The 11,852-nt window shown below is 38.8% G+C and overlaps 1 pseudogene across 1 annotated transcript; it reads left to right on the top strand.

Moving 5' to 3' along the window:
- The first annotated feature begins 8,646 nt into the window (after nt 1-8,646).
- Nucleotides 8,647-11,098, top strand: LOC107782274 (uncharacterized; annotated as a pseudogene). The gene is made up of 2 exons (XR_001647190.2): nt 8,647-9,466; nt 10,171-11,098. The product of XR_001647190.2 is annotated as an uncharacterized LOC107782274 (transcript).
- Nucleotides 11,099-11,852: the final 754 nt, after the last annotated feature.

The following is an 11,852-nucleotide window of genomic DNA, read 5'->3' as shown; positions in this document are numbered from 1 at the left end:
ACAAAATTCTCATTGCTCCAAAAGATCAAGAGAAAACAACATTTACATGTCTCTATAGTACTTTTGCTTACAAGAGGATGCCTTTTGGTTTGTGCAATACACCGACGACTTTTCAACGGTGTATGATAGCTATTTTCACGGACATGGTGGAGGACTACGTTGAGTTTTCATGGATGACTTCTCGGTGGTTGGGGATTATTTTGATGATTGTCTTGCAAATTTGGACAAAGTGATAGCTAGATGTGAAGAGACCAACTTAGTGCTCAACTGGGAGAAATGCCATTTCATTGTTTAGCAAGGCGTTGTCCTTGGACATAAAATTTCAAGGAATGGAATTGAAGTAGTCAACACGAAGATTGAGGTGATTTCTAAGCTTCCACCCCCAACTTTGGTGAAGGGAGTGCAGAGCTTCCTAATCCATGCGGGTTTCTACCGGCACTTTATCAAAGATTTCTCTAAAATGGCAAACCCATTGTGTAATCTCCTGAGAAGGATGCCAAGTTCCATTCCAATGATGATTCTATGAGGGCTTTTGAACTATTGAAGCTCACGTTGACAACTACTCCTATCATTACCGCTCCAAATTGGAGTTTACCTTTTGAACTCATGTGTGATGCAAGTGACGTAGCGGTTGGGGCTGTTTTTGGGGCAATATATTAACAAAGTTTTTCATCCGGTTTACTATGATAGTAAGACCATGACTAGTGCCCAAGCCAATCATATCGTTACGGAGAAGGATCTCCTTGCTATCGTGTTTACAATTGAGAAGTTCCGCCTGTACTTGATGGGTGCAAAAGTTATTGTCTACACGGATCATACTACGCTTTGCTATCTTATGAGCTAAAAGGATTCTAAAGCTCAATTGATGAGATAGTTACTCTTGTTGAAAGAATTTGATATTGATATTCAAGATATGAAAGGTAGTGAAAACCAAATGGTGGATCATTTATATCGTTTGGAGGAGGAGGGGAGACCACATAATGGCCTTATAATCAATGACTCCATCCCCAATGAACAACTTTAAGCAATTTCAATGAAAGAGGTGTCGTGGTTTGCGGACTTGGAAAATTTTCCTTTGAGTGAAATCGTTCCGAGTGAGTTCTCTTCAAACCAAAGGAAGAAGCTCAAAAGATATTGTCAAGATTATTATTGGGATGAACCATACCTTTTCCAGATTTATACGAATGGGGTGATTAGAAGGTGTGAACCGGAAGAAGAGCAAGGGAATATTCTTTGTTCTTGTCATTCTTCACCATATGGTGGAGCAAGAACGGCGGCCAAAGTTCTTAGTTGTTGTTTCTATTAGCCTACTCTTTACAAGGATGTAAGTGACTTAGTAAAAAGATGTGATGAATCTCAACGGGCCGGTGGAATTTCAAAGAAAAATGAAATGCCTCTCACAACCATCTTGGAGATTGATATTTTCGATGTTTGGGGCATTGACTTTATGGACCCTTTTGTTAGTTCTTGTGGAAACACTTACATCTTGGTCGCAGTGGATTATGTGTCCAAATGGGTGGAGGTCGTTTCCTTTCCCGACAATAAGGTGAGAAATGTAGTGGCTTTCTTGAAGAAGAATATTTTTACACGATTTGGTACTCCACGTGCAATCATAAGCGATGGCGGGTCACACTTTTGTAACAAGGCTTGTGACACTTTACTTAACAAGTATGGTATTACTCACAAGATCATGACTCCCGATCATCCACAAGCTAGTGGTCAAGTGGAAGTCTCCAACCAGGAGATAAAGAGTACCTTGTGTAAAATGGTGAATGCTAATCGGACGGATTGGTTCAAGAAGTTTGATGATGCGTTATGGGCTTATCGGACGGCTTACAAAAACACCTATAGGAATGTCTCCATATCATTTAGTGTTCGGCAAATCTTGTCATCTTCCGGTGGAACTAGAGCACGAGGCAATATGGGCCTTAAAAAAATTGAATCTTGATTGAGATGTAGCCGCTAACTTGCGGGTTGCACACTTGAATGAATTGGATGAGTTCCGATACCATGCATATGAGAGTCCGTCCTTGTACAAAGAAAAGATGAAATATCTTCATGACAAATACATTTAGAACAAAGAGTTCACGGTGGGTGATCTTGTATTGTTGTTTAAGTCAAGGTTGAGGATGTTTTCCGGGAAGCTCAAGTCCAAGTGGAGTGGTCCGTTTGAAATTTTTGGTGTGATACCTTTCAGTGCATTGGATTTGAAGAACAAGAACAATAAAATTTTCCGAGTCAATGGTCACCGGGTGAAGCACTATTTGGGCAAAGTTTGAGATAGCCACGTGGTGGCGGTCATTTACTTCACTTGAAGATGCTTTAACATTGCATTGTGCTGTGACATTAAATCAGGCCCTTCTTGGGAGGTAACCCAAGTTCTTTTCCTTTTTCTTTTGTAGTTAGGTGTTATTTGTTGTTTCTAACTTGATTTGAAGTGTGCTACAGGGTTTAGTGTTACATACAAGAAGGGTGGACAAAAATGGTTAAGTGTTGAAGGAAATGTGGACCGCACATTCTAATTGTGCGGCTGCTGAATAATTGTCCTACAGCAGAAGAGCTTATGCGGTCACACATTTCACATGTGGACCACACTTTTTGAAGCTTGGCAAAGTGCTAAATTACACACTCTCTAAAGGTTAAGCCTATCAGTGCGAGGATATTCTGCGGCCGCAAGAGGAATTATGCGGCCGCACTCAAAATTGTGCGGACCGCACAAGGGATACATAGAATTGATGCTTAAGTGAAGGAGTGCAGACCGCACTTGAAATTGTGAGGCCGAACTCAGCCCTTTTCCTTTTCAAAAAGTATAAATAGAAGTTTTTCCATCATTTTACACTTTTCACCCACAGTAGAATCACTGTTGCTCTGCAAGCTATGCTTTACTGAGAGATTTTCACTGTCAACCACACACACCTACATGTGCTCACACACCTAGTGTACTCACTTTATTTGGTACACTTCACTTCATGTTAATCTTTTGTGTTAGTTTAATTTCTGAAATTGTAGCTTCTTTTTAGGCCATCTATTATTAGAGTTCATCCATGTATCCATGTGGGGTAGATCTATACTGGGTAATCATTAATACATGCTACAATGGGTTGGGTTAGTTATATTTGATGTGTATACCATGTTTCCATACTGATTTGTACAAGTAATTGCAAAATCTAAGTGAAAAAAGATTGACTAATCGTTAAAGTTTGAGCGCCCTTGAATTTGTGCGGTTCGTAGTTTGGTTATTCTAGGCAACTGGTGAAGGCAAATGCTTCTACGGCCACATTTTAATTGTGTGGACACGCAGAATTTTTAGAATGGATACACTTAGGTCTGCGCTATCTATCAAAGACTTGTCTCTTGAGAAAGTAGTTATGCAGACCGCACTTAAAATTTCGCGAAACGCAGATGAATTTTGCGGCCGCACTTTGCCATCACACTGTCTTTAGAGAAGAGGCAACGAAGCACTGAACTTTCCTATCAAAAGTGCGGACGCACATAAAAATAAGTGGTCCGCACATAAAAATGTGTGCGATCCGCACTCCTATTCTACGTCGCACATCAAAAAAGTGCGAACCGTGGATCCCCTATTCTGCAAGCATGTTATCCTGTTGAAACCCTACTTTGTCCATAATGTTTTCCCTTGATTACATAAGTCCTAGATATGTTGAATGATGATGTGCAACTAACAATCCTTTTCGTGTTTGATACAGATAATGGTTTGATCAAGAGGCCCCACCGAAACTGCCAAGGGTAGAGAAGACTCTTCTAGGGGTCGAGGCAGAGGTGCCTTGCCCCTCAGTGTGCACAAAACTATTTGGAAGAAGACCAAAGCATATAGAGAGAGGGGTGCAGACCTCTCAGTGTTTAGTTATTATGCCCCGTCTAGGGAGTCTTCCAAGGGCAACTCCATGTCTATTCCGAATGAGCAAGCAGTTGCACAGTCCATGCCACATGGGCGATCTGAGCCTTTAGATGTGGCTTCATCATCTCACATCACTTTCGAGGGTTTGAAAAGTGCTAGCTAAGCTTATGAGCCAGCTGCTCCAGAGTCCATTGCGCAGGATGTTCCATATGATGGAAAAGGGGAGAAGGTACATCCACTAGGGTTGAGCGGACAAAGAAGAAGAAAGCATGAGAATACAGATTTGTGAGTTTGGCTGCTTTCACTAATTTCCGGATGTGGTGGCCGGAGAGATCATTGACACTGACACATAAGAGGCAATTTCTGTTGAGGGATCTTGATAGATACATCCTTGTAGTGTTGAGGCAATTTATATCGAGAAAGGGATGGATGTTGTTTACTGAGAAGGTCGTAGATGTCAACGAGCACCTTGTCTGCGAGTTCTATGCCAATATTTCACACATTCTCATGGGGACAAAGGTGACCAAAGTACACAAATATAAGGTGAAGTTTGATCAGCACACTGAACGCGTACTTGGGTTTTGAGGACTTGGACCCAAAGGAGTACCTAGAGAGTTCGCCTTGAAAGAAGAGGCCTGGTCGGGGAGTGCTGAGATCTTAGCACCGGGACCACCTCCACCACGGATCACTACTGGGGTACCTATTCAGCGGAGTATATTGAGCTTTGAGGCAAAAGTTTGGCAAACCTTTGTATGTAGCAGGCTTGACCCATGCCAGAATGAGAACAACTTGCATGTTCCACGTGTATTTCTAGTGGCTTCTATCATGGCTGGGTACCCGATCAATGCAGGTGCCTTAATGTCGGCCAACATCTCTTTAGTAGTGTATCAGACTAACACAGCTTACCCTTACCCCAACACTATTATAGAGTACCTCACTGATTCAAAGGTAGAGCCAAAGCTATTTTATACGAAGGTGAAGCCAAAAAAGCCGTTTGAGTGGTACTCATTGTAGGATCCGACCAACCTGAAGAAGAGTGCTCAACCTTCTACTACTACATGTCAGTCTGATGAGCCGATAGTGGTAGTTTTGACACAGCTGATATTCCATCCACAACAGCTGAGCCTTCTACCAGTGTAGCAGATATACCTCCGCCACCATCTTCAGCTCCGTCCACAACTCATCCCACAGCTCCTAGGGCAGTACCTACTCCGGTTCTGAGGTCGATGCCCATGCTTACATGCCTACTTTCTACTTTGCAAGTCTCCCAGAAATTTGTGAGTCTCAACAACTGGATGCAGACAACTACTTCAAAGCTATTTTGAGATATCTAGTACTAGTTGCAGGGTAGTCATCCACACAGTCACCGCGGGATTCTACTGAGCTTGATGAGAAGCTGCACAAGATTCTGGACAACCAGAAGTTGATCATGGACACTCTGGTGTCACACCTCCTTTTTACTACCACCGGAAAGGTAGAGTTTTTTCAATTTAAGTGACAATCGAAACATGATTATTTTTGTTTATTCAGAGTCCCCACTTGGGATAATTTATGGTGTCTCAAGTCACCGGTTCAAATCTCGAATCGAGGAAAGATTGACTCTATTTTATAGTCCGCGAACACATAAATCCGGGTAAGGAATTTTGTTAACCCGGGAGAAGGTGTTAGGCATTTCCGGGTTCCGTGGTTCTAGCACGGTCGCTCAACTATTATTATTGGCCTAATTATCTGATTGATCACATGTTTTAGCCTATGGTAGATTTTAATTTATTAACCGCTGTGAGTACGTGATTTTTGCCCTATATGAATTACTCCCATAAATTCAAATCAAAATAATTTTCCCATTATTTACAAATTCGTAGATTTTTGTAGCATTTTTGATTAATTGTTTGAATTTTGTCTGTGCGTGTTCATTTTATTTAATTAATAAAAAATACAAAATATGTGCATTTGCATTTAGGATTAATTAATTAATTAGTTGTTTTATAAAAATGAAAAAAAATCACAAAAATAGTTTAGTTTGCATTTTTTTAATTTTAGTTTTGAATTTTGATAGTCTTTCCTTTAATTTGATTTTTTTAATTAATTGTGGTAATTATTAATTAGAGTCAATTAATTCAATGTGGTAGGATTAACTTGATTTAGGATTTAGTTTAGGTTTTATTTTAATTTTGAGAAAAAGAAAAAGAAAAAGAATTTTGAAATAATTAGAAAGGGAAAGGAAGTGGAAAATTCAGATTTTGGGCCTTCTTAATCATAAATACCACAAGCCCAATTCAATTCTCCAATACCCGTCCAAAACCAGCCCATTTCGACCCTGACCCGGTCCGATTTCCCCTCATTTATCCAAACGACCCCGTTTTAATGACCCTGCGATCTAGGCCGTTGATTGCATTTGATCTAACGGTCCGGAAGTAGGTTCTGATTAGTATAATACTGTCTGAATCCTCCCCCCATCTCATTTCACAGACCTCATTGTCCCCAAACTGAAACCCTAGCAACGCCGCCCTAATTTCCATCGTTTGTCGCCGGTGGCGCTGTTCCCAAACTAACACCCTACAACCCCCATGATCCCCTCATACCAAATCCACAACTACTTTCCTTCAAATCTGTCGGGAGCTCCGCGAATCTGGAATCCAAGTTCAACCCCCACCCAAAATCACTTCCCGAAAAGGGAACAGGAACGAGGGATACACCAGGAATGTTGGAAGAATGGACAAAGTGAGGGCTTGTGGGATCAGGGAAGAAGGTATCAGTGTTACTCATATCTACTTCACAGAGAAAGGAATATCAGGTCGAGAATAACAATGAAAAAGAGAATTGTTTCAATTTCTCAACACAACTATTCAACACACTAGATTTTCACCAAAAAACACATGCAAAATCCCTAACTATAAGTGAGAACAGATTTACCCTACTTCTTCGCTACCGGAGAAGAACGACCTTCAAAATCAGTCGAAACCCTAGCTCCGAGTGACAGAAACCCAGAAGTTGTAGATCGCCGAAATCAAGCTCAAAAACGTCGAAATTTCACCCAAAACGCTGAGCTGAGAAGTCTATCGACAGATGCTTTCCTCGTGTGAACCAAAAGCTTCGATTCACCAAATATTCAACACAAGAGGGGCACAGTTCTTTTACTTTCCTCGTGTGAACCAAAAGCTTCGATTCACCAACCACCAGGGAATAAAAACTCAACGAAACCAAACCGGGGTAAGATCGGACGAAAGATCGAGGAGAGACGTCCCAAAATCTCAGCTCTGATACCATGAAAACATTGTAAATCTAATGGAGAGACGGAAATCACATTAGGGTTCTATATCTATGAGAGAGAGAGAGAAAGAGTTCTTTCATTGCAACTGACCCGATCAGTCTTTCTAGAACATTAACCCATTATTTATATAATGGACTTTAGTCATAAGCTAAACATGAAAATGGGCTAAAAATATACAGTGGCCCAAAATGAAAAAGAATTCAAATACAACTAAAAGCTAATTAAATAAACTTTACAAAAGGATCAATGTTTATGTTTAGGCTTAGATGCTAAGTAATCCATCAGCTCAACATATTTTCCCTTGGTTGTTGGAAGATATTGCTTAAGATTAATCCTTCTATATGTATGCTGAATTTAACCAACCTTAGCTTATTACCTAGCCGATACTTTCTTCTGTAATCCATAGATCAACTCTTCCTTAATTAGGAATTAAAAAAGAGAAGAGAAGAAATAGTCAAAAAACACTTTGCTTTCTTTAGCAAACAGAAAGGAAGGTTTTGACTAGACACATGAACAGCTTAGTTTCGTACAAGCTTAGGGTTGACATTCTTTTCAAGTCTTTGCTTATTTTTGCACGCAACGCCTTAGCAGAAGATACAACTTGGAATATAAAAACCAAACCAAAAGTGGGCACTATTTGTTCTTTAACATCATATTTTAACGGACTTCAATGACTTAACAAACCTTTGATCTATACAACGCCATGACTAGATATTGATACAGCAAGATTTTGAATTTGTTATTTCAAGCATAGTTAGTGGAACTTCTTAGAAAATCTTCCAATTTGTTACCTGTAAGTACTAAAAAAAATTTAACAAGAAAAGAAAAAGTTTTCTCTTCTTCAGTGATTTTCAGGGCCTAAATCATCTGAGTTTGATATGTGAAATTTTTTGGATTACTAATAATAACACACACTTTTTGTCATGTTCAGGGGCAGAGCTAGCATAGGAATTGTGGGTTCAGCCGAACTCAGTAACTTTGGTTTAAACCCTGTATTTATCTTTAAAAATTCATTGAATATGTATATATTATAAATTTTAAACCCAATAACATAAACTAACTAGAATTCGGAACCCACAAACTTAGAATTCCAGCACCGCCTCTTGTCATGTTAACTAATTAGTTTAGTTAGCAAGATCAACTGCTTTCATTAAAATTGAGACGGTGACCCAAACTAAGTTATCCAAGATTCTTGGTCAGTTTAGCTTAGAAAAGATTTTGATACATTTTTTTTTTCCAAAAATCAAAATATAAAGTAATTTAAGTATCTGAAACTCAAACCAATCAAAAATAGTTTCTGAAACCAAAATCAAAAGCAAGTTTTCACTCACCAATATATCACTTCCAAAATTCAATCCGAAAACACAACTAATTGCCCCCAAATTTATATTTCAAAAAATTAAGACAAAACCAAATCCAAAGTTTAGAGTTTTGATCAAATGTTGCGAGGTTGACTTTTGGAACCCGAATGCAGCCATGCATTGAGGAACAAGGCATGTTAGCACAGCCAAGTGGCGATGTATGCATGCTAGATTCAAGGGTGCCAAAACCATATATTATACATTAATAGGTAATTTCACTCTCAAGTTTTACCCTAACATACAAGACCATTATAAAAAACATGCATGCCAAGATCATATCACTATACCATTGAGAATAATTTCCTTCATTAATCTTCCTAGTTCAATCTGCAGAAATGGCTCAAACCAGTTTCTGCCTTCTCGCCGCCGTCCTCCTCCTCCTTCTGGTGGTTTTGGCCGAGGGTGGACCTCCTAAGCCTATGAAAGTGAAATGCCAAGACAGGAAATTCCCTAGTTGTTATCACAAAGACCTTTTCTGCCCTGTCACTTGCCCACGTACATGTATAGCTGACTGTGACTCATGTCAGCCTGTTTGTGTTGCACCACCACTTCCACCACCAAAACCTCGTTCACCTAAGAAAGTGAAATGCCAAGACAAGAAATTCCCAAGTTGTTATCACAAAAGCTTTGCCTGCCCTATCAATTGTCCGCGTACATGTGTAGCTGATTGTGTCTCATGTCAACCTGTTTGTCCTGTACTTCCAACACCACTTCCACCACTATCTCCTCCATTCACTCCCTCTCCTCCTCTTACCCCTAATTACTCACCACCACCTCCACCACTAGCTCCACCATTGACTCCGTCGCCTCCTTCTACCCCTAACTCACCACCACCACCAGATCAAGCTGCAGGTGGAAAGAGAGTTTACTGCAAGAATAAGTTGTACCCTCAGTGCTACCGTCAGGAGTATCAATGTCCAAGTGCTTGTCCGGATACTTGTGAAGTTGATTGTGTCACTTGCAGCCCTGTTTGCAGTAAGATCCTCTTAAATCTATTAACAATTTCTTTTGTATACGTATTAAATGGTAGCACTTTCGTAATAAACTAATTTATTCTTTCTTCACCATGCATACATGCATGGTCGACTTTCTGCTCATTAATTAATATATATTGATATATATATATGACAAAGATTTTTTTACACTATCAATATAATTTAACCTGTTATATATATCAAGTTAATTACCATGTTTATCATTTTACCAATTGATACGAAATTTACCTTTATACTTTATAAGCAACTTATTAATTGTGTAAATATTTTGTACACCCATCAGTGCATAGAAACATATACTAATACTAGTGGTTGGGCATATAGCATCCTGAACAATTTTAAGTGGTTTAGGTGTAATTGATATATGTTTCACTGTGATAACTAACACCATTCAAACATTTTCTTTTACATAGATAGAATAGAACAGAAATATGAGTTCAAATAAGAAAATTTATGAGGAAATGCATGCGAATATGTGCTCCATATATCAGCTTGTTGACAAACATTACAATTAAATCTTGTAAGTAGTTAATAATATTTCTACTCTTTGGAGAATGTTAAGTAGAAGCGAGCCAACTGTACTATATATTGTTAGCAATGATTTCTAGCTCCGGAGGATATTAATAATTAGAAATGAGACATCTGTACATGACATTAACCTTGCATTTTGAACGTTATGGACAGATTGCAACAGGGCAGGTGCTGTTTGCCAAGATCCAAGATTTGTAGGCGCTGATGGACTTACATTCTACTTCCATGGCCAAAAAGATCATGATTTTTGCTTAGTGACCGATTCCAATCTTCACATCAATGCCCGTTTCATTGGTAGGAGAAACGAAAACATGAAGAGAGACTTCACTTGGGTACAATCTCTTGGTATTCTTTTCAACAACCATCAAATATTCATTGGTGCCAATAAAACATCAACCTGGAACGATGCAGTTGATCGCCTAGACTTAGCCTTCGATGGACAAGAAATCGTTCTCCCTGGTCGTGACGGAGCCAAGTGGGAATCAATGTCAGCTCAAGGGGTTTCCATTTCAAGGACTCGCGATACTAATTCTGTGGTGATTGAAGTGGAAGGGAATTTCCAGATAAAAGCTAGAGTGGTACCAATTACTGAAACAGATTCAAGAATTCATAATTATGGTATCACAGAGGAAAATTGCTTTGCCCATTTAGATTTGAGCTTCAAGTTTTACTCATTGAGTGGGAAGGTAAATGGAGTTTTGGGACAGACTTATGCGAGCAATTATGTGAGCAGGGTGAAAATGGGAAGTGAAATGCCTGTTTTGGGTGGGGAGAAAGAATTTTCCTCCTCGGATCTTTTCTCCACTGATTGTGCTGTTTCAAGATTCAGTGGCACTCAAATTGATGATAGCGCTACAGAAGAGTTTGATCAGTATGCTAGCTGACTTGAAGTGTGCAAGTGGTATGGATGAAAAAGGAGTTGTGTGCAAGAGATGAATAATAGGAGTATTGTCGTTAGCTTCATTATCCTTATGATGTCGCATAATTAATAATTTCATTGTTGTTGTGCAACCACAATTACTAAAGATACCAAATAATATTACATTATTTTAACGAAATTAAGGAGTATGATTATGATCTATTGTAATAAAGCTGCACTGAATTATATATGAGTGTAATAAAAGCAAAGTACTACTTGTTTAGAGGAAATGATCAAAATGGTCCCTAATGTATAGGGGTTGGACTATTTTGGTCCTTGATATATACCTCTTAATGGGAATAGTCCTTGGGGGTCGTTTGGTAGGAGGTATTAGAAAAAATAATGCAATCATTAGCTCTATGCATTATTAATACCTTGCTTGGTAGATTTTTTCAACATGTGTATAACTAATACTTGTATTAGTTATACATCATACTTGGTATTATCTTATGCATTAGTAATTCATAGAAAACCATGGCATTAGTAAATACCAAGACTATTAATGCATGCATTAGTATGTTTAAAGACAAAATTGTCCTTAAATTCCTTTAAAGCTAGAGAATATGGAGGGCATTTTTGTAAACAACTATTTTTGTAAAAAATTATGCAATGCATTATAATTTTGATATACCACACCAAACAGTAAATAAGAAATAATATATGCACAATTAATGTTTGCATTACTAACACATGCATTACTAATCCATGCATTACTAACACACCTAATTCCGCGTTATTCTTATACATCCTACCAAACCACCCCTAATGTATGCAAAATGTAGATGTTTTTGGTCTCATGCCCTAAAAGGCTAAAACTAACAGTTCCTCCTCATGTATCCGTTAAACTTAATGGATTCGTAGCACAAGAGTCCCCACCTTCGATTCCTAGAAAGTTGAGGATCAGATGGTACTCCAT

The sequence above is a fragment of the Nicotiana tabacum genome, chromosome 1, assembly GCF_000715075.1.
Source record: "Nicotiana tabacum cultivar K326 chromosome 1, ASM71507v2, whole genome shotgun sequence".
Classification (NCBI taxonomy): domain Eukaryota; kingdom Viridiplantae; phylum Streptophyta; class Magnoliopsida; order Solanales; family Solanaceae; genus Nicotiana; species Nicotiana tabacum.
Note: the sequence above shows the minus strand (reverse complement) of the source record. Positions and strands in the feature narration are given on the sequence as shown.